The sequence below is a fragment of the Mobula hypostoma genome (assembly GCF_963921235.1).
Source record: "Mobula hypostoma chromosome 30 unlocalized genomic scaffold, sMobHyp1.1 SUPER_30_unloc_4, whole genome shotgun sequence".
NCBI lineage: Eukaryota > Metazoa > Chordata > Chondrichthyes > Myliobatiformes > Myliobatidae > Mobula > Mobula hypostoma.
The window spans coordinates 86884-109827 of NW_026948161.1; the positions used below are offsets into that span (position 1 = coordinate 86884).

At 45.7% G+C, this 22944-nt stretch overlaps 4 non-coding genes across 4 annotated transcripts; 3 read left to right on the plus strand and 1 right to left on the minus strand.

The window, feature by feature from the left end:
- The first annotated feature begins 10725 nt into the window (after positions 1 to 10725).
- trnan-guu (transfer RNA asparagine (anticodon GUU)) lies at positions 10726 to 10799 on the plus strand. The gene has a single exon. It is a non-coding gene; the product is annotated as a tRNA-Asn (tRNA).
- Positions 10800 to 12917: 2118 nt separating this feature from the next.
- On the minus strand, positions 12918 to 12988 carry trnag-ucc (transfer RNA glycine (anticodon UCC)). Its single transcript has one exon. It is a non-coding gene; the product is annotated as a tRNA-Gly (tRNA).
- A 3411-nt stretch (positions 12989 to 16399) lies between these two features.
- Positions 16400 to 16471, plus strand: trnam-cau (transfer RNA methionine (anticodon CAU)). Its single transcript has one exon. It is a non-coding gene; the product is annotated as a tRNA-Met (tRNA).
- Positions 16472 to 18899: 2428 nt separating this feature from the next.
- On the plus strand, positions 18900 to 18971 carry trnaa-ugc (transfer RNA alanine (anticodon UGC)). Its single transcript has one exon. It is a non-coding gene; the product is annotated as a tRNA-Ala (tRNA).
- The last annotated feature ends 3973 nt before the right edge of the window (positions 18972 to 22944 follow it).

Here is a 22944-nt window from a genome sequence, read left to right on the forward strand (position 1 = left end):
AAAGGAATCTCCTCTCAACACTGCAGGCCTCCTCAACCCTCTGCCCTTCTGAGCCACAGCAGCAAACTCAGTGACAGAAACATCGTCACTATGGCTGTCAGTAATATCTAAAGTTGCATCATTATTTTTGAGGGGAACGGTAAAAGGTGTACGCTGTTGCGCATTTCACTCCCTTCTCCTGACAGTTAACCTTTCTCCTGCAATCTAGTGGTGACAACCCCCCTGTGGCTCCTGTTTATCGCCTACTCATTCTCCCGAATGACTTGAAGATCATTGAGCAGAACAGGACACACATTATTCTCCTGGTTTCAGCAGACGGTTGTGTTGCAAAGGACTAATTAATGGAGGAATGGCCGCAGCCTCTGGTTTGAGGACAAACCTAGTTTTGCTCAGAGAAACAGACAAATAATTGACAGACAGAATACTTTTTAAAAAACATTTTTCATTTGTATACCTGCGTTTTCTCCGCAATCGCGAAAGACTCGTGAGAAAGCCTGCTTATTGATTGACAATCATAAGGCAAATACCAACGTAACATATCCGTAATATTCGTTTTCAATGAACCACGAATGGTTGGCCAAATTGTTATTTAATTTAATTGCAATTATAAAACGGCGTGAAGTTATATCATCATTTATTTATTTCACTTAATAACACTGCACAACTTATGATTTACTCGGCACCTGATACTGAAACCTTATGCATCGCATCGAGACGATATACTTCTAATTCTCTCAGACTGTGATGACACCAGAGGAAGAACTAATTTTACGTGGAGAGCGAAGGGTACGGCTGCTAATACTGTGTGACTTAACCAATACCTGCAAGATATCTAGTCTCCTCTTCCCTACAGTAAACACTCACGGTACTAAGAGAAGAATTGTGCCGGTCTGCGTGAGGTCAGAAAGAGATATCACAGCACAGAGCGGGATCCGTGGTGACCGGGCCTGCTGGGTCATTGCTGCCACTGCCAATTTGTCACGTGAGACAGATTATGTGTAATCTGTCCTGATGAAGTCCGCTTGAAGGGCCTTGATGTGAAAAGTCGAATATTTATTCCTGTCCATCGATGCTGCGTGTCGTATTGAGTACCAACTGCACTGTTTTGTGTGTGTGTGTGTGTGTGTGTGTGTGTGTGTGTGTGTGAGAGAGAGAGAGAGAGAGAGAGAGAGAGAGAGAGAGAGAGTGAGAGAGAGTTTCCTGTCTGCGTTTTGTTGGAATGTTTTAACTGTTTCTGGCAAACAATTGTGTTTGAACAATAGTAATGACTGAATGCCTTCAGTTAAAATTACATACACACACACACACACACACACACACACACACATATATATATATATATATATATATATATATATTTATTTATTTATTTATTTATTTATTTATATACACGTAGCAAAGCACCTCAAACATTTCCCAATGAAAAATTAAGCCATTACACTAACGCAACTTGCATTTAGAATGTAACTTAATGGCGAATGTTTATTTTCATCGTCCAATAACAAAGAAAAAAAAACACTGGACAGCACATGAAAATTGGTATCAATATACATTCAATCTACGATGTCCCAGCGTGATACAAAAATAAAACATAACATTACCTGAAACACCGAGTGCAGCAAGCAATGGGCAGTAAATTCTGACGATGTTGTAAATTGCGGAATATCCCATTTTCTGCTTGGAGCGGCGATCAATTGACAAGATTGTCTTAAATGTCTGCGTTTACTGATTCCAGGATTTTTTATACACCTGTCGGAAACGCGTTGAAATCATTTAGTGCTCCCATTGGTCTGATTATACACAATCCATTGAGCAAACACGCAGTGTCAGCTGTTTTTATTCCTTCTGTCAATGTCTATAATATTTTGTTTTTACGGACGTCCATTTGATGTTTTTTACTTCCCCAACGTTTTTTTTTTCAGTGGAAAGAGTCAGTGCAGTTCTGTTCCGCCATGCCTGCATGGTTCATCATACAATTTTTTTTATGTTTACACTTTTTTTCCTTGAACACAAACACAATCTCCTTCAGTTACCGATCAATTATATCACTACTAGGAACTGATGGTTCAAAAAGATGAAGAAATGTGAGAGGACACTCTGCTACGTACCCAGTAACTGGGTTGCCAAACCAGTAGAAATGGCCCACTTAGTTGGAGTCTGGTTTAACAGAAGCTAATAAAGATTTATTAAAGAAATAAGTATACAGTACTCTAATAGTAAGGATATAAATACAATAGGTTAGCAATGATAAAAAATACATGTGCACAGAACTAGGGTAATAGGAATCAACCAAGCTCTATCGCAGTCTAAGGGTAAAATGATCAGCCTCATGACGCAGAGTTCAGTTCAGTTTAGTACAGTTCGCAGTGATCGTTGTTGTGCTGTTGGAGAGAGAGAGAGAGAGAGAGAGAGAGAGAGAGAGAGAGAGAGAGAGAGAGAGAGAGAGAGAGAGAGAGAGAGAGAGAGAATATGCAAATCTGATTCAGCCAGACCTTTGATGTTCTTTGCAGTTAGCTTTCGGGCGAACCCTCTTTTAATGTCTTCTGTAGTCACCTACTGTGACCCCTTCGTTCCAGATACGACCGTTCTTCCACGGTGAACCCGGCACCCAGGCAAGGGCGGACACACACACCAGGTTCCCACTGATCGTACCCTTTTCACCTTGTGCGTCTATGGTCGTTTCCCGCGACCAGACCTCCAACCTCTCACCATCTTGTGGGGGCACACCGCTCTTCCAGGGTCTCGTAATTTCGTGATCTCGTGGTGTGTCTCGTGCCTTAACGAACCTGTTTTTTTTATCCCCCTGCTGGGGTATCGCCTGTCCATCAAACTTCAAACAGTTCAGTTTCAAAGCAACCGGTCTGTCAATATTCGGAACTGTGTCGCTTTTCGTTAACTTCTCTCCTCTCTCATTAACAATTTGAACGCTTCTCCATTGTCTCACTTATCTCTCTCATCAGCATCAATCTTCTGATAACTTGAATTGTCGTCACACCCCTATCCTTCAAAGGATTTTAACCAGGGTAAAAATCATGGGCATGAATACATTATTAGATACACATTAATATACATAGTCATCAGCTATTCGGCTAATACAGAGAACTATAAGTTTTCAACACCTTGACAAACAGTTAGCAATCACATTTTCCGTTCCTTTTATATGTGTTATTTTAATATTCTCTAAGACCAGGCTCCAATTTAGCATTCTTTTGTTTTTATCCTGAATAGTGGCCAAAAACACTACTGGGTTATGATCAGTGTAGATTCTCAGTGGTTTCCGTCCGGGACAGATATAACGAAGGTCGTCCCACACAAACTTAGCATTCTTTGGCAAGAGCTTAGTAAGTGGGAGGGTAATATCCGCAAAGTTTTTGCAAAACTTCCGATAGTACCCCACCATCCCCAAGAACCTTCTCAGGGCTCTCTTGTCTGTAGGTGTGGCGTCTTCAGAAATACCCGCAGCTTAGCCTGCATCGGTGCCAGCTGCCCCTGTCTTACCACAAATCCCAGATAAGTGAACTTTCCGTGGCCGAATTCACTTTTTGCGAGGTTCACTGTCAGGCTGGATTCAAACAGCTTTTTAAACAGTTCCTCTACTGCCAGAATGTGCTCCTCCCACGTGTCACTCCAGACCACTAAATCGCCAATGTACGCTTCTGCGTTCTTTAGTCCTTTTGTCACTGAATTAATCATCCTATAGGGGTGTTGCTCGCCTCGTCATGCCCTCGCCTCGAAGAAACCAAGCCTCGTCATGTCCTCGCCTTGAAGAACCCAAGCCTTGTCGTGTCCTCACCTAGAAGAACCCAAGCCATGAAGTACCAAAGCCATGAAGAACCCAAGCCATGTCCAGTCCTGTAGCCACGTCATGTCCTCGCCTCGTTCCGGGGTCCGAACCCAAGTCAAGACCCAGGTTTTGGGTTCTGGTCGAGTCTCTGGATCGGAGTCCAAACCCAGGTGACTAGTTCCCAGTTCCTTGTCCTGGTGCCGCGTGCTTTGCCAATGTCCTAGCACAGGTGTGTGTTCTTGTCCCAGCTCGCTAGTGAAGACCTGATCCCAGAAATTCAGTGTCTGTGTCTCGCAATTGGGTCCGCCACCAGCACCGCCCTTATGACACATTTCTTTAATATTTTAGCCAATATTACTTTTTTTGTGTTTCCATCTGTTACAGTTTCAAAATAACAAAAAAAAGGAAAAGTGCACGAAGCAAAGGTTTGCACACCCTGCATGGTCAGTACTTAGTTGCACCCTCATTGGCAAGTATCACAGCTTGTAAACGCTTTCTGTATCCAGCTAAGTGTCCTTCAATTCAGGTTTGGGGGACTTTCCCCCATTCTTCCTTGCAAAAGTCTTCTAGTTCTGTCAGATTCTCGGACCGTATTGCATACACTGTTCTTTTGAGGTCTACTCATAGATTTTCGATTATGTTTATGACGGGTGACTGTGAGCGCCATGGCAAACCCTCCAGCTTGTGCCTCTTGGGGTTGTCCATTCTGGATTTTGAGGTGTGTTTAGAATCATTATCCTGTTGTAGAAGCCATTCTCTTTTCATCTTCAGCTTTTTTACAGACGATGTGATGTTTGCTTCCAGAATGTGCTGGTATTTAATTGAATTCATGCTTCACTCTGCCAGGGAAATTTTCCCCGTGCCACAGGCTGCAACGCAAGCCCAAAGCATGTTCTATCTACCACCGTGTTTAACAGTTGGACTGGTGTTCTTTTCATGAAATTCTGCACTCTTTCCTCTCCAAACATACCTTTGCTGATTGCGGCAAAAACGTTCTATTTTAATTTCATCAGTCCACAGGACTTGTTTCAAAAATGCATCAGGCTTTTTCAGTTGTTCCTTAGCAAACTCCTGACGCTGAATTTTGTAGTGAGGAAGCTAGAAAGGTTTTCTTCTGATGACTCTTCCATGAAGGTCATATTTGTGCAGGTGTCGCTGCACAGTAGAACAGTGCACCACCACTCCAGATTCTGCTACATCTTCCTCAAGGTCTTTTGCAGTCAAACAGGGGTTTCGATTTGCCTTTCTAGAAATCCTACGAGAAGTTCTCTCGGAAAGTTTTCGTGGTCTTCCAGACCTCAACTTGACCTCCACCGTTCCTGTTAACTGCTACTTCTAGATTACTTTACGAACTGAGGAAATGGATACCTGAAAATGCTTTGTTATCTTCTTATAGCCTTCTTCTGCTTTGTGGGCATCATTTATTTTAATTTTCAGAGTGCTAGGCAGCTGCTTAGAGGAGCCCATGGCTGCTGATTGTTGGGACAAGGTTTGAGGAGTCAGGGTATTTGTAAAACTTTGAAATCTGCATCACCTGGCCTTTCCTCACGATGACTTTGAACAGGCCATAGCCCTAGCAAGCTAATTAAGGTCTGAGACCTTGATAAAGGTTATCTGAGAGCTTAAATCTCTGGGGTGCCCAGATTTCTGCATGTTGCTCTTTTACTTTTTTTTCACTCTAAAACTGTAGAAAACAAAAATAATACACTAATCTTGCTTAAAATATTGCAAAGAATGTTTCAACTTTACCTTTATGACTCTTTGGAATTCAGTTCATCCTCTACTCACTTAACTATTCACAGTAACAGATATTTTGACCAGAAGTGCCCAAACTTTTGCGTGCCACAGCACATTATCTACCAATATTGGTAAAAACTGTGTAGGAACACAAACGTTTCCCGCTGGGGTGGTCCAAATTCCTAGCTCGTGGTCTTTCTGGCATCTATCTGGAACCACAGTTTGCGCTCCTCTGAGAGGCCTCCCCCTGAAAAGTAGGTACCACCCGCATGTCTGGAAAACACATTCTGCTTAAGTCACGGAAGGTTGATTGACGGGAGCCGGAGGGGCTACAACTACCGAGGATCGTGTCGCTCTTCTTGCTGTCTTATCAGTCAAAGCATTGCCTTTAGTGACCCGGTCGGGCATGCGCGTATGGACCGAGAGTTAATAATAGCCAAAACTCCAGGTAGCTGTAGATCGGTGAATAAGTTGTTTATAATGGAGGGATTACAATTGGGGTGGCCAGAGATTGTCACAAATCTCCCATGCTCCAAGAGAGCCCCGCAGTCATATCCAATTCCAAATGCATAACAGGAATCTGTATAAACGTTCGCACTTTTGTCTGTTGCTCGGATACAGACACGAGTCAGAGCAAACAGCTCAGTCTTCTGGGTTGCAACAGCTGCTTCAAAAGAGGTCTGGTCAATTATTTCATTGTTCGTCACTATCGCATGGCCAGAATATCGTTTTCCTGCTGGAGCCACAAAAGAGCTTCCATCTTCAAAAAACGTTGCCTCTGGCTTGAGGTGCGTATCGTGGAATGGATGGAAGAGTCTGTCCTTCTTTCACGGTGATCCGGACAATGGGGCAGTTGGTGCCGCCGACTTCATGGCCTGCAATTGCCCAGAAATGGGGCACAACTTCTTGGGTTCAGTCAATATTAAAAGAATGTCTTATCAGATGTTACGTCCTCACCTCAAACTCCTTCCATTATCGGAGGTGGCCCGCGGCCAAGTTTTGCCATTCTCCCTCGGTGCTGGAGGCTTGTTTCGTCAAGGTGTAGGCAAGGAACCCTCGGATCTTTGGCTTGAACACAGGGAAAACCCTAACGGTGGTATGGGGAACCACCGGTCCTGTCTATCGCCAAAGGAAATCAGGAACTTCGGCCATAAATGCACAGTCCTCCTTTTCTTTAACCTCTCCAATCACCGTGACTGGGAACGTCTGTCCCTCGAGGGCTGCATAATATTGCCTTCCCTCAGTTGAGCTACCTGTAGAGTAATAGCATAGGGTCAAGTGAGGGTCGGCCGCTGGCAGAAGGGGTTCAAGCGCAGTGTTATCCAGATTATGTGACCACCACTGGGGGCGGGGGGGGGAGGTCGGAAATTGTAGAAGCTGTCGGTTGTTCACTCGTCCCAGGGGGATACACTTGTCTGTGCATAGAATCTCCACTTCCAACGGACAGTGCCGGTATCTCCCTGCTATATTACACCCCAGACTGGTGGTGACTGTAAATAAAACCTCACACTGGTTTCCCTGCAATTCCACCTGCAGTAAGTGAATACGTACGCTCCGTGCCTCCGAACCCAGACAGAGTGATTGTACCGTCTGGTGGCTGGAGTCCCTTTTCCGATACTATTTCCTCATCGAGTGTGAATGTGGTTGCCCCGTATCAATCATAAAAGGAATTGTAATTCCACCAACTTGCAGTATTACATTGGGCTCTTCATGAGGGGCGGTTCTCACGGTAGGAAGCATCCTTACTTGTCAATTTCCGAAAGGGTTGTTGCCCCCGCCTGTCCCTTGGTAGGATTTTGCTCCCATTTCAGGTACCCAGATATAGCCCTTTCGCTTCCTTCTTCCCACTGAACATATTCACCTTTAATATTAGTTCCCTTCGGTGTTAGTCGGGATTCGAAAGTCGGGTCACAATAATATGTCAAGGCTCGGCGAATTCCATTCCAATCATTGTCAGGCCAATCCATATTACTTGTTTTAATTACGTTGACTAACTTAATTGGTAAACATTGGAGGAGTAAAGAATTAAACCGGCGGGATGGATTCCCATTATTAAAGGCTTGGTGTCCTGTGAAAGGTGAGTAGCAGACTACAAATCGCTCCCAATAGTCTGGTTCTGATTCCCCAGGCTTAGTTTTGAATTCATGTACTTTAGAGATGTTTACAGGTTGCTGGAGAGCTCGTTCAAAGGCTTGAATAATCTGGTCTGTCTGTTCATTCTCATTATGGTTTCCTGCCTGTAAGTCCTGATCGGTTTGGTATCATAATTCTGCCTTCCATTTCTGCCCCTCACCAGCTGAGAGAATCATGCAGCAGAGACCGAATAAGTCTTGCGGGGTCGCATTATACATTTGTATAGTACTGCGGACATACTGAGCAAACTGCGCTGTTTTTTTTTTCTATCTGGGGCCTGATTCATGATCATTATCAGTTTTTGAGGCTTCCATGGTGCATACACAGGAATCACTAAGGGCTGTCCCTCCTCCTACTTGTGGATTGGGCAGCATTCGGGTGGGCAGTTGTCTTTATGGAGCCATTAACTCTGGTGTTTTATTGGATTCTTCCCTCCTGTCTCGGAATAATCCTTGGTATTCCCTTTCTGGATCTCAGGGTATAGGTTCCTCCCCTTCCCTGCCGCCGCTGTTTTATCCGAGCGGCCACTGTATCTGATTACTGGGAGGATTAGGGTTCGAGAGCACTGGGTGCACTTGGGCCCTGGGAAGGTGGCGGGGGTGGGGTACGGTGGGTGCCCACTCCTCATCACGGTCACTGTCCTCAAACAGGGCCGGTATGCCAGATATGGTTCGGGATCCCTTGTTTCCCTATTATTTCGAAGTCTAGACTAACCTTCCTGCCCTTATGTCCTATCTAAACCGGGATTGGTTTGCTTACGTTATTTTCCTGCTCTCGTTTTAGGCGCCCATCCACCCATTCACACTCCACTTTTCACGTCTCCCAACTTTTTGGCGTTCCTTCTGCCGTACATACCTCTATCCCTTTGTCACAAGCATTGTTCCTGCAAATTGCTAATAATATACTGTTCCACTTTACATCTTCCTTTTCCTTCCATTCCCTTTTCAAAAAATTCCATTTCTTTCCACAGTTCTTTGTGCATATCAAGTTTACTGCTTGTTCTCATGATGTAATATCCCAGGTTCCACCACCAATGGCCACATTTTGTTCCTCAATTTCTTATTCAGTGCTGCACTCAAATTTCGCAATTTTTTTCCCTTGTCTGGAAAACTCTCACACATATTGTGTAGGGCTCCCCTGGCCCACTCGTATCAATCGACTGCAATTGACCCATGTTCTCTAAGTAATTTACATGTCACAAGTACTCCTGCTCAATCGATAAATTAGAGAAATTTATCCGGCCTGGTATCTCCTCCCCAATTAGTAAAATTTACCCGGGACTCCTGCCTCCTGCCCACTTGATAAAATTTACCCGGTACCGCCTCCTGCCCACGTGGTAAAATTTGCCTAATTTATACCAGTCTTCCGACAAATTCTTTCCCGATCCCGTCAAAGTATGCAATGGGCGGGGGACCGTACCTCCAAAAGAATTAACGGAGAGAGACTAAATGTAAAATATGCGTTGGGCGCCCGGTCGGTCTCCGCAGTCCCCAGGGTGGTCCAGCCGCTTACTCAGCCCGTCTGCTTAATACTCCCTATATTGGGATCCTGCTCGTGACGCCAAATGTTAAAGTCGAATCTGAATAAAACTCGGGACACCAGCTTCTTCTCGTCACCACAGTTTATTGGGCACTCCCCTGCAGGAGTTTGAGCCGCAGTTGTCAAAGGGAATGCACGACCCTGCTGCTACCATCTGACAAGTGGACTACTTTAGTCAGGTTACAGTCGTATATTCATGCATAGTAAGCCCCATACATTATTATGCCAGCTGTTACTAGAACTGGTACGCCCACCAAGTCTGTTGGTGCAAAATTTAATTACTTAGAAGGGAGTAGAAATAGAGCCAGACCTTCCAGTGTGGGCAAAGTGGAAAATCTGGAAAATATTTTCCTGCATCAGTTAAATCCTGTTGATAAATTTCCTCACCCAAACACAATCAGACCAGATTGGGAGCTTTACACAAGATACAGCTGAATCGGAAGCGATTCCGTGGCCTCTCCCGTCGCACAGTAAAAAGTGTATGAGTGAAAAGCGCCGGTGCCACAGTCAACGAACAAATTCGGGTGACCCTTAGTATCCTGTGCTCGGACATCCTAACGACAGACAGCTCTTTCGCATTGGATTTTCATCAGTTTAGTGGTTAGCATCCCCGTCTGTCACAGGGAAGACGGGGGTTATTTTCTCCGACAGGGAAACTGTTTTGCTGTGTCCATATTAAATAAAATTGCAACTCGAATTTTCAACGTAAATTGAAAAGGGTTAAAGAGGTTAGATCCGAGTTTGGGGTTGAAGTGATCGGTTCATTGGGGATGTGGAGCAGTCGATCTGCAGTGACACCGGTAAGGGATGGTCCACCGAAAGGGAAGGACTTTGTGTTCAGCTTCGTGAAATCTCCCCTCAGCGACTCTGTATCTCAGAGTGATTCGGCGTAACACACGGCGACGTGGAACATATTTTTCCAGAAATATTTGCTTCATCTGCCTCTGCCACATTGTAAAAGTTAAACAAAGGCTGCTCTTGCACTTGATTTAAAGTTTACAGTTCAAAGAGTCAGAAAGGAGAGGGCGAGTGGAATCGGTGCCCTCACCCAGCTCAGGTCACCCTGCAGAGACTCCGTGAGACTCCTTCCGTCTAACTGCGAGCTCGGAGCTGTGAAAGTTCATCGAGCTGAAACGTGAACTCGGTTTCTCTCTCCACAGGCGCTGCCTAAACTGCGGAGTATTTCCGGCTGTTTCAGCTTTTAGTTCAGGAACAGTCCTGTTTCTCTGACCCCGGGATCGGTGCTGTCCTCATTCGTCCCGGGGCAGAGTGATTACATCCCATGTAAAATATCCTTTCCTGAGGAGTGTGTACTCGTGGCCGAATGTTTTATCAATGCACTGGGAATTCAATGGTCTTTCCGCTTCTAATTCTGAAAAGCATGTGGTTCCAGCGTTTTCTTTTTTACGTTGTCCGTCACCCTCTGACGCAAACCATTCATGCAGATTGTGGAAAGCCGGCTCACAGCATCAAATACCATTCAGCATCTTCCAACGCCGGAATGGACCATTTATGGAAGCCTTTTCCAACTTGTCTCTGTGGCGCAATCGGTCAGCGCGTTCGGCTGTTAACCGAAAGGTTGGTGGTTCGATCCCACCCAGGGACGCTGGTGATCCGGCAGCTTTTGCTGCGCGTTGCAGTGCCAGCTGGAAAACGCTGCGCTGTCTGGAGACCGGCGTTCCCTGTTACTGCCGCATCACGTTCAGCGGGAATTAAAATTGTTTGTGTCACGAACCGAGATACAGTGAAAAGCTCCTTTTTCATGGAGATCAAATCATTACACAGTGTATTGAGAGAGACCAACATAAAACAATAACAAAATGTAGAATAAAAATTAACAGCGACAGAGAAAGCAGAGTGCAGATAAGTAATCAGTACAGTACAGCATCATAACGGGGTACATTGCGAGTCAGGTGTCCATCTTATCCTTCCCGGGAACCATCTGGATACCAGGCCCAACCAGCTCCTCTCCAGCACCATTCAACTTCGTCCTGAGGAACTTGTCCCCACTCAATCATTTCTCCTTCAGCTCCTCCATTTCCTTCAAACAAAAGGTGCAGCCACAGACATTGGCATGAGTCCCAGATATGCCCGTCTGTTTGTCGGCTACGTGGAACAGTCCATCATGATAGTCTATCAGTCTATCAGGGTCCGTCTTGTCCTCACCACCAACCCCCCCGCCCCCACCCACCGCCCAGCCTCCACCTCCAGCACACAATTCTCTGTAACTTCCGTCATCTCCGGCGGTACCCCACCCAAAAACACATCATTCCTTCCCTCCTCTACTTTCTGCAGTGATCCGCTCCCTATGTGAATCCCACGGACGTTCACCGCTCCCCACTGATCTCTCTCCTGGCACTTATCCTTGCAAGTGGAACAACTGCTACACCTGCCCCTGCACATCCTCCCTCGTTACCAGTCAGCGCTCCAAGCAATCCTTCCAGGTGAGGCGACACTTCACTTGTGAGTATTTTCCAGTCATCTACTGTATCCAGTGCTCTCGTTGTAGCCTCCTGAATATCGTTGAGACCTGACACAGATTGGGAGACCGTTTTGCAGAGCACCTGCACTATGTCCACCAGCAAAAGCGAGATCTCCCAGTGGCCACCCATTTTAATTCCACTTCTCATTCCAATTCCGACATGTCAGCCCATGGCCTCCTGTATTGTCGCCATGAGGCTACACTCAGGTTGGAGGAGCAACACACGATATTCGTCTGGGTAGCCTCCAACCTCGTGGCATGAACATCAATTTCTCGAACTTCTGCTAATGTCCCCTCCTTCACGAAACCCCATTCTCTTTTCCCTCTCTGACCTTATCTGTTACCTGCTCATCACCTCCCTCTGGTGTCCTTCCCCCATCTCTTTCTTCCATGGCCTTCTGTCCTCTTCTATTAGATTCCCTGTTCTCCAGGCCAGTATCACTTTCACCAACGAACGTTTCAAGTCTTTAATTCACCAGGCCATACACCTGCCCCCCACCAGTTTCACCTATCACCTCGTGTTTCTTCCTCCCCTCTCCTCACCGTCTAACTCTGATTCCTCATTCTTTTTTTTCTCTCCAGCCCGGATGAAAGGACTCGGTCCGAAACGTCGACTGTTTTTTTCATTCCTCAGATGCTGCCTGGCCTGCTGAATTCGTCCAACGTTTTCAGTATTGCTTGGATTTCCATCATCCGCGGATTTTCTCTTTGTGCCTATATCCATGACACTCCACGCTAAAATATTCATGTGCCCATCTAAACACATCGTATATCCTCCTTCTGTGAACCTGGCAGCCCGTTCCAAGCACCCACCCCACCTGTCTAAAAACGTAACTCGCACGTCTTCTTTAAACTTTCTCCCACTAGAATTTATTCCCTCCAGAATTTCAAACGCTTACCATGGGAAACCAATTTTGACTATCTGCCTATGTCCCTCATTATTTTCTATCTCAAAATCCGGTCAAGTTTCCTCTCGGGCTCTGACATTCCAATGAAGGGAAACAAGCTCCAACACTTTAATCAGGCAACACTTTACACATCCTGCCGATCCTTCCTGTGAGGTGTCCATTCTTGTAGAATCTGGTATGAAGTTAGAACAGGATTGAACGGGAAACTCTTGAGGAACGATAATTCCATCTCTGATCCATGATTCATGAATAAACCTGACACGATTACTTGACCCTTGCAGTTCTGCGTATATCGTGTTCAATGCTTTGTTTTGTAGTCTAAAACTGTACAATCCGCGATGGCCGGGAATCGAACCGGGTCAACTGCTTGGAAGGCAGCTATGCTCACCACTATACTACCATCGCTCAATGACGTTGCAAAGGATTTGAGTAGTGAGGTGTCTCCCATACTTCCATGTGAGTCGATCAGTTCCCGAGCTACTTTCTGTCGGATTATTCCTCACTCTGCTGCAGGTCCTATTCCGGGAAATTAACGTCTCCATCCCCAACAAACCGGAGTTATGCCACCCACGGCTAGTATACTCCGGGAGTCAGACTGAGTTAGAACCGAGCCCTGAACGAGTCGAAGAGCAATTAATGGGATCCTGCCTCGCGCATCACTAAATGGATAAATAAATCCTGATTACAATTGTCCTTTCAAACCAAACGCTGATAGAATCCCTTCCTTTAGCCAGTCCTTGAACACAGTAAGTGACTGAATCGCGAAAGAATCCTGAGACTCCACCAGTCACACAGTCAGAAGGGGATGAGTAAAAAGCGCCCGATCCACACTCAATAAACAAACGTCAGGGTGACTCTGTGAGCTCTCCTGTACACTGAAATCCGTGTGACAGATTTCATATCCTTGTATATCCTCGTTAGTTTAGTGGTCTGTATCCGCGCCCGCCACGTGGGAGATAGCGATCAATTCCCCGATGGGGAGACTGTTTCCCGATTCAAATACTAACTGGATGTATAAGTAATTTTTGAGCCAACAAAAAAAAGACTTTTGAAATGATGATTGAGACTATGGAACAAGTCTGCAGTGAGACTGGAACGTGAGAGCTTTCCGAGTAACTTTAGGTTCAACCTCTTTCTCTAGATGTTACCACAGCGAGTCTGTATCTCAGCGCCGACCGGAGTTACACTCATTGACCGAATCCGTCACTTCGAACACATTAAACCGGGACTATTGCTTTGAGTTACCAACTCCCAGCCTGTCACCTTCAGTGCGTATGTGTGACTGTGTGGAGAAGACAGGCAAAGGAACACATGAAACAATTTGTAGAGAACAATCCAAGAGGACATATGTTTAATTGTGGGTTTATATCCATGCCGCCCCTCCTGCAGTTCCCAAAACCTCAGCGCAGAGTCTCATAAAGCGAATTGGGGGAAGGTCTGGCGAGCTTCGATCAGTGCTGACAGTCGAACGCATACGCGGTGAGGCTCCGCTCTTGTACCTGATTGACAGTGTACGGCGGAAGACATGCGCAGTCCCATTCCCTCACCCACCGGCAGCAGCGGCTTTAAAGCAGCTGGGAATGGGGAGTACCCGGGCCCGAAGCGGTAACTTGAGGTTGTGGAGCGGAGAGATCCGGGGGACACATCGGCCCGGCAATCGCAACTGAGTTCCGGAAGGCGACCGGTCACGGGGCGAGTGAGAGACAACGGGAGAGTGTTGGGGCGACAGTGACGGGTACTGGCGGTTTGCACCACCTGTAATGTGGCTGAGTGGAGCCGATGACAGGAAATTCAGAGGGGATGTTTTGTTATAGTATGGAATGGATTTTGGCAAGAAATACAAGGACAATGCTTCGGAAGGAACGGGTTTGGATGAGGAGGGTCCTCCGGTAAGGGCAGAAGGACTGGGGTAGAAGATGCTGTGCATTTCACGGTAATAGTCACTTTCATATCTTATTGTGATAAACATCTTCATCCCGGTCGACTAACTAAGGGAATTCAGAAGGATATTAGTAACGTCAGCAATATGTCTAAGCAATGGTCTGGTGTCGGCTACATGTGTTGATTTAAAACAATAGGAGAAAATACTGAAAATGAAGACTCTGGACGGAAGTAAAGTTGTCAGTACGTTGTCTGAGAAACGAAGGTTCGGGTTGTTATTTCAGTAGTACCCCTATGTGTTTGTGTACGGGGGATAGTAGGACAACCTACGACGGGGTAAGGTAGCTTTGGCTAAGAGATTGCAGACTTGGAGAGAAGGGGAAGTGTTTTCCTGTTCTCTTGCTTTTTTTCCTGATGAATGGCGACCGTAAATCGTATCTTAAGGCTGCATTATTTATACTGTCAGACGGTATGACAGAATAACTAATTTAAAACAGAGATAGATAGGTTCTTGATTAGCCAGGGCATCAAAAGGTATGGGGAGAAGGCAGGGGAATGGGGATGACTGGAAGAATTGGATCAGCATAGGCTGCCTTAGCTATGTTTCACCCGTTTCAACTGAAACGGGCCCCACCCTCCCAGGGGCTCCCAACTGACGTTCAAATATTTAATGCACAGCTCCCAGACGCCACAATATTCTCCTGCTATTGTCAGTCGAACCACCAGTGGGCGCTCGCTGACTGACATCTGAGAAAATACAGTAAAACATTTACTTCACTTGTAAACATTGCTCCTAGCAAAGAATGAGAGGAAAATGAAACGCTCCTATCCTAGTGGCGCTGAAAAACGGAAAATATTACACAACAAAACAAAACGTCTAAATAGTCTCCCAAAAGTAACATCTTTCTTTGGTCCAGCATCTGTAAAGTCCAGCATCCTAACCTCACCTTTCCTCTAAGACTCATGCAGACAGTGCCTGTGACTGTAGCCAGTGGAGAGAGAAGTTTTTCGTGGCTAAAGCTCATCAAAACGCATCTGAGGACAACCATGCTCCAGGAGCATCTGTCAGCTCTTGCTCAGATACCAACTGAGCATAAAATAACAAGATCGCCGGCCGCAGATGAGCTCATTAAAGCATTCTCAGCACTCATGCACAGGAGGATTGTGAAGTACTAGTGGTAAGTCTTTTAATACATTTTAGTAGGAACATAGTTTATAATTAAAACAATAAAATAAACCACGTGTTTCACTCAAAATGTGTATAGGCGATTAGGCGGCGTTTCCACAAATCGTAATTTTCTCTCCCGCTTGCTTTCCCCCTCTCTCTTACTCTCCTGCTGTTCGCTCCCTGGGACTTACGTGAGCTGTCCTTGGTGCTGAAAGAGCGCGAGGCCCAGTTTGTCGTAAACTTCCAGTAGTTAACTTTCAAACACTGATCACTGAACAAACAAAGTGTGAATTTTCATTTAATACGTCATTGCTTTTGATATTAATTAAATTAGAGGAAAATTGTTTAAGATGTTCTTATGTCAGCTGATACCTAACACATAGTGCCATTCAATGCAGACTATTTGCTGAAAAAGGGCGAGGCTTCTCACTCCAAAGCAAAAAATGTCATTGTTTCAGTTTTTAATTTAGAGAATTGTTTGGATTTTATTGAGCTGTCTGTCCATTATCCTGAAAGTGCATGTAATGCATCAACGTTTAAGTCCAAAATTATACCATTATTGATGCAAACCAACTTGAATACTGGCTTTGTTTTCTTTCTTTTTTTTGAGGAAGCGTGGGTAGGGCCCCACATTAATTCTTGAAACGGGCCGCTAAATGCTTAAGGCCGCCTATGAGTGCACACACACACACACACACACACACATACACACACACACGAAAGAGATTGCGCATCATTTATGGGAGAGCAATGCTATTTTTTTCCATAGCAGAGTGGCGCAGCGGAAGCGTGCTGGGCCCATAACCCAGAGGTCGATGGATCGAAACCATCCTCTGCTATGTCAACTGCTACCAGCAACAATTTTCCGTCAGTACACTTTAAAACACAAGGCCATCCCATCATTGGTAGATGTTAGGAAATCCACTGGCTTTCGGCTGGAATGTACTTTTTTATGTTATCCTTTTTCACTTTTGCCGAGGTTTCTGTTTAGTTGGAAAAATTAACCCATTCTGCATTGAGGTATGTTAATGTCCTCTGCAGAATAAACCCGTGTCTTGTATAGAAACAGAAAAATGCTGAAAACACGCAGTGGGTGGGCAACATTTGCAGAAAGGAGAAGAGATTTAATGTTCCCAATGGACGCCCGTTCGTCATAACTGGGAAAGGGAGAAAATAATCAACACACACACAGAATGTTGAAGGAAATTAGCAGTCCAGGTGGCAACTATAGAAAAGAGCTCAGTAGGTCGGGCAGCATCCGTGAACAGGACAGGAGAAAAAGATGAGAAGACCATGCATAGGAGTCAGTCTCTCTCTCTCTCTCTCTCTCTCTCTCTCTCTCTCTCTCTCTCTCTCTCTCTCTCTCTCTCTCTCTTCCTCCACCCCTCCCCCTTTCTCTCTCGCTTCTCTCGATTTTCCAATCGTTCCCTGCATCGATTACACAGACGATAAATCCTGTTGGGAATGCTCTTCATCCCAATGCACAAACAGGCACAAATGGGAGCGTGTCCTCTGGCCAGTGCTCGACAAAGAAGTAGCTGAACCGGAAAGGATTCCCGAGTCCTCTCCGGTCGCAGAGAAAGAAATATATTTCTAGCAGTGCCGGTTTCGCAGTCGCAGAACGAATATCGGTTTGACCCATTGAGATCCCGTGTGTTCGGACATCTGAATGACAGATCGCATTTTCGCGCTGGTTTCTCGTCACTGGTTGTATATCCGCCGTCACGGAAAAAACGGGAGTTTCATTTCCCCAACGAGGAATTACTTTTGCTGTTTCTATATTAAATGTGATTTCAAAATGTGATCTGCAGTGATCCCGGGAAGGCAGTATCTCGCGATCGGTGTTCAGCTTCTTCAGATATCCCGTCAGCGACTCCGTATCTCAGCGCCATTCAGTGTAACCTTTAGTGGCAGAATCCCATGTTCGCTAAAATATTTCCATCATCCACCTCTGCTATACCTTAAATTGTCAGCAAAGGCCGGTCGTACGCTCTATTTAAGGAGTACGATTCAACGAGTTAGGAAGGAGGAAGAGAGGGAAACCGACACCTTGGCCCAGCTCAGGTCACCTGGCAGAGACTGAGTGAGATTCTGTCCTCCAACTCCGCGCCCAGAGCTCAGGGTGAAAGGTCATCGACCTGAAACATGAACTCTGTTTCCCCCTTCACAGACGCTGTCTGAGCTGTCGAATATTTCCGGCAGTTTTGGATTTTACTTCAGTAATTGTCCTTTTCTCTCCGACCCCGGGATCGATACACTCCCCATACGTCCCGTGACACAGTGACCACATTCCATGTAAAATGCCCTTCTGCCTGACACGCCCAGTTGTGAGGAGTGTGTAGTCGTGGCCGAGTCGTTTGCAGATGCGACATGAATTTATTGAGAGTTCTTTGCGAAGCTTCTAAATCGGACAAATATTTGTTCCTCACTTTTTCTTTTTATGGTGCCCGCGACTCTCTGATGGAAATCATTCATTCACGCAGATTGTGAAAATCAGTGTCCTAGCATCGACTACAAGTCAACATCGTCCAACCAAGAAATGGATCATTTAATCCGTTTTTACTCCTTGTCTTGGTGGCGCAATCGGTGAACGCTTTCGGCCGAAAGGTGGTAGTTCGAGCCCAGCTAGGATATTAGGCGATCCAGCAGCGTTTACGGTGCATTTCATTGACTGCTGGGATAGGCTGTTCTGTCCGCGGGGGATGGATGGGGAGATGCTCCCTTTCTGCCGCCGTACAGAGTTTAGTGGGGATTTTTTTTATTTTTTGTCACGTACCCAGATACAATATGTGACAAAAAAGACTCCCTTTCATACATTCCATGGACATCAAATCACGCACAGTGCATTGAGAGAGAACAAGATAAATCAACAATAACATCAGAATGAAGTGGAACAGCGACAGACAAAGCACAGTGCGGGTAAGTAATAAGGTGGAGTGTCATAATGGGGTAGATTGTGAGGTCAAACGTCCAACTTTTTCAGTAGGAAACCATTTAATAGACATAACAGCGAGATTGAAACTATGCTTCAGAATGTCTTACGTGCTGTCTTTTCCGTGATCATTCTGCTGGAGTCTAATTAGCTTTATTCCACAAAAATTATCATGGTGTTTGGCAAGAGAACTGAACAAGGATCAAGTATGATCGCACTGGATGGTGGAGCAGACTCGGGACCGAATGACTGTGGCCATCAGCCATTGTCTGTGTTGCACTGCTCAATTGTGATAGGCAGGAAGGTTTGGACCTGAACACTTCTGTATTTTAACTGGGGATGTAGCTCAGTGGAAGAGCGCATGCTTTGCATGTATGAGGTCCCGGGTTCAATCCCCGGCATCTCCACGATGGCGAGCATTGAATTTTGAACATAGCAAAGCTCAAACTTATTCGTCAGGTTTGCAGTCAGCACAATGACGCGTTGAGTCTCAACGTGGACAAGACTAAAGAGATGATTCATTAGGCCAGGGGATCGCTCATTACCGCAAATAAACGGCTCCTCAAGAGAGAGAGTGGTCCACCAAACCCGCCCTCTGAACGCCACAAAGAAGAGCAAGAAAGCGCACCGGTGTGTCCACTTCCTGGCTTCAGTGAGACTTCCCCAACCCCTCTTCAATCTGTTTTTATTCACAGGAGCATCATTGAGAGAGCTCTAATCACTTGCTAAACCGTCTGGTACGAGAATCGCAAGACATCCGACGGCAGGACTCTACAAGGACAGAGAGGACTGCTGACAGCAGTTCACCTTCACATTAACACCCAGTGATTTACGAATTATTGAAAACTGACGGAATTCTGACCTTCATTCAATCATATGGACGAATTGGGAGGTGAACGAGACTCAGGATTGGACAAAATAAACCCCGGAGTCTGGGTGTATTCTCCACTGCACCTCAGACTGCGGTCGCTGCTCGTTACGTCGAAGACTGACCGAAATAGCACACAAAAAATGGAGGAGGAACTCAGCGGGCCAGGCGGCATCTCCGCACGAAACATCGACTGTTTACTGCTCCCCAGAGATGCTGTCTGACCTGGTAATTCGCTCCGGCATTCTGTGCTTGGGATTTCCAGCACCTGTGTTTATAGCCTAAATAACAGCCCGCTGACAGAGAGAAGGAAGGCAAGGAGACACAGAGGGAAATAACCAGTGTGTCTGACTCAGGGCCGTAGGAATAGGGACACAATGATAATGAAAATCAGTTCCGTTGCTGAAATGTCGGGGACGAGATATCCGGCTGGCTCGGAGCACAGAGACCGGATAATAACGGGATGGGGTAGGAAGTGATGAACAGGGAAAGGAGGACGGGGAGGAAGGTAAAAGCGTGAGAGAGACACGAGGAAAATTAGACAGTAAAAATAATCCAACAAACATAACAATAGATAATCGGGAGGAAGCGTCAAAATTAACAAATAGAAAGACAGGAGAGGAACAGAGATATTTATCGATCAGCACAATGGCGCGGCGGGAATGTGCTGGGCCCGTTATCCAGAGGCCGACAGATGGAAACCATCGTCTGTTATTCTTCAGCAGAATATTTTACCCCAAATCGCTGTCACGTCACCTGTGTACACAACACACATTTCACTTAAAAAGAAAAACTTGTACTTCTAACTGAAATTTCCGTCCACTCACTTCATCACTTTCCGAGATTTGTTGAGAACTTCGTGGGTAAAACGACAGTTGCTGTTGTGTTCAGCGTTTGTCCAACACATCTTGTTCTCCGCTGCATGAAGCTGTGTCTGGTATTGAACAGATTGAACAGACAATACTGGAAACACTCATCACCTCAAGAAACATTTGTGAGTGATGACACGGCATTAACCTTTTTGATCGTTACACTTAATTGGAAATGGTGGGAGAAAAAAAGAGCTTCCAGTGTGAAAGAAGGTGAGAAGTTGTGTGGGAACTGAAAAGGGGGACATCTCTGATAGGGTGAGACCAATACACGATGGTGGTAAGACAATTCGGAAAGAGAAACACTGGGCTAAAATGGCAGACGAACTACGGACAGAAATTTTCATTTCATAGAGAAAGATGAAATGTGACTGAGTGATTCCAGACCGATGTGTTTATGAGACAAGTGCTGAAAAACAGGTACAACACACGGCGATCGCCTGGAATCGAACCCGGGTGAGCTGCTTGAAAGGCAGCTGTGCTCATCCCTATACCACTGTCGCTCCATGTTGCGGGAGTTTCGAGGAGTGAAGCGGCTCCCATGCTCCAGGTGATTCCACCAGATCCCGAGCCGCTCTCTGTCCGATCAATCCTCACTCTGCAGCAGGTTTTATTCCTGCAAATGGCGCCGGCCTCACGCATCAGCAACTGTGAAAACAAATTCTGATTGTCCATGTTCTTTAGAAAAGCCGATGAATATGTAAGTATGAGTTGAGTTTAGGAATAAATAAAATAACCACCAGCAAACACATTGCTGGGACTATACTGTAATTCTCTCCATTTTGAGGAGCAGATCTGCTGGCAAATCACACAGAAATGTCATATTGTAGATAGGGTTACAGCAATCAGACATTTCAACTTCTCCAAAATTAACCGGATCATTTTTTGTGCAAGATAAGAAATGGAATTTTTGAAGTGCATCTGGAAGAGTATTTTTGTTCCAGTCCGTCGATAGTTCCATCGAACTAGGTTAGGAAATTCACTCTGTAACTTGTGAATACAGTAATCAAAACTCGCACTTTATTGTCTCGGCATAAACAACAACGTAACTGTGTCGACACCGGGCCAACAACTTAGAACAGGAATTCTGCTGTTCCCGCTATACCAATACTCATTCAGATTAATTTTCTCATCTATATCACCAAACTGGGGCATCTCAGTTGGCCAAGTGATCCATCTTTTCTTCTCGCAGTCACTGACTTGGGAGTTCTTCCTTGCGATGGTGGGTTTCTGATGTGACGGAAGTACACATAGACTAAGATGTTGACTGTTCTGTACTATCACCAGTGGGATCAACAGTTGATCTGTCACCTGTCTTCAGAAGAGAGAGATAAGTAAGACAATAGAGCAGTATTTGGAAATGTTAATGAAGAGACGAGAGAGTTTAACGGAAGGAGACACCGGTCTGGGTATTGTCAAGACCGGCTCCTTTTTGAACCCTGAACTGTTTGAAGTGATGGACAGGAGATATCTCAACAGGGGAGATAAAAAGGGACAGGTTCGCTAAGGCAACAGACACCACACGAGACACCACTAACGACACCGCGAGTATTGAGACCCTGGAAGCGGTGCGCCCCCACAAGTCGGTGGGAGTTTTGGATGGCTGTCGCGGGACCAGCCATAGACGCACAGGGTGGAAAGATTCGGTCGGCGGGAACCTGGTGTGTGTGTCCACCCTTGCCTGGGTGCCGGGTTCACCGCAGAGGAACGATCGTATCTGAAAATGGAGGGGTCACAGTCGGTGACCTCAGAAGACATTACAAAGGGCTCGCCCGAAAGCTAACTGCGAGAAATATCAAAGGTCTGTTGAATCCGATTTGAATATCAGCATTCGTACTCTCTCTCTCTCTCTCTTCAACGGCACAACAACGATTGCTGCGAACTGAACTAAACTGAACTCTGTCGCTTGTGATTGAACATTTTACCCCTAGACTGCGATAGAGCTTGATTGATCCTATTATCCTAGTTCTGTGTACATGTGCGTTTATTCAGTGCTAACCTGTTGCATTTATATCCTTACTATTAGAGTACTGTGTTGCTTATTTCTTTAATAAAACTTTCTTAGTTCCAGTAATCCAGACTCCAACTGAGTGATCCATTTCTGTTGGTTTGGCAACCCAGTTACGGGGTACGTAACACAGGAAATAGTTTTCGCTGCTAACACATACGAAGTTTCCACTTTTATATTCATATTTTCCAGTTCAGTTATCCCATTCCAGTGTCATTGACTGTAGGTCATCTGATTGGCTTGAATTCTCCTTTCTGTTGACTCTGCTCCAGGTCAGCATCCATTTATTGCCCTCTTCTCAGCAAGCGTCAATCGGTAATTTATGGCTCTTTATTCCCTTCAGGAACCGGTTTGTGACATGGTCCGGTCCGTGAAGTATGCAATCCGGTTCACAGTCCAGTCCGTGGCCTCAGGACTCCGGATCTTCCAGCTGTCCCTTGTTTTGATTGAGTTAATCATAGGCACATGATTCCCATCTTGGAGCTTGGAATATAAGTAGCTTTGGGGTTGAGTGCGGGCTGCTGGTTCGTCTTGCCAAGGTACCCGGGGAGCAACCTGTCCGTGGAAGGCTGGAGCGGCCACTTCCCATTTTTAGGTCGCGTTGGAGAACCATCGCTTCATGGAGCCATACTGTC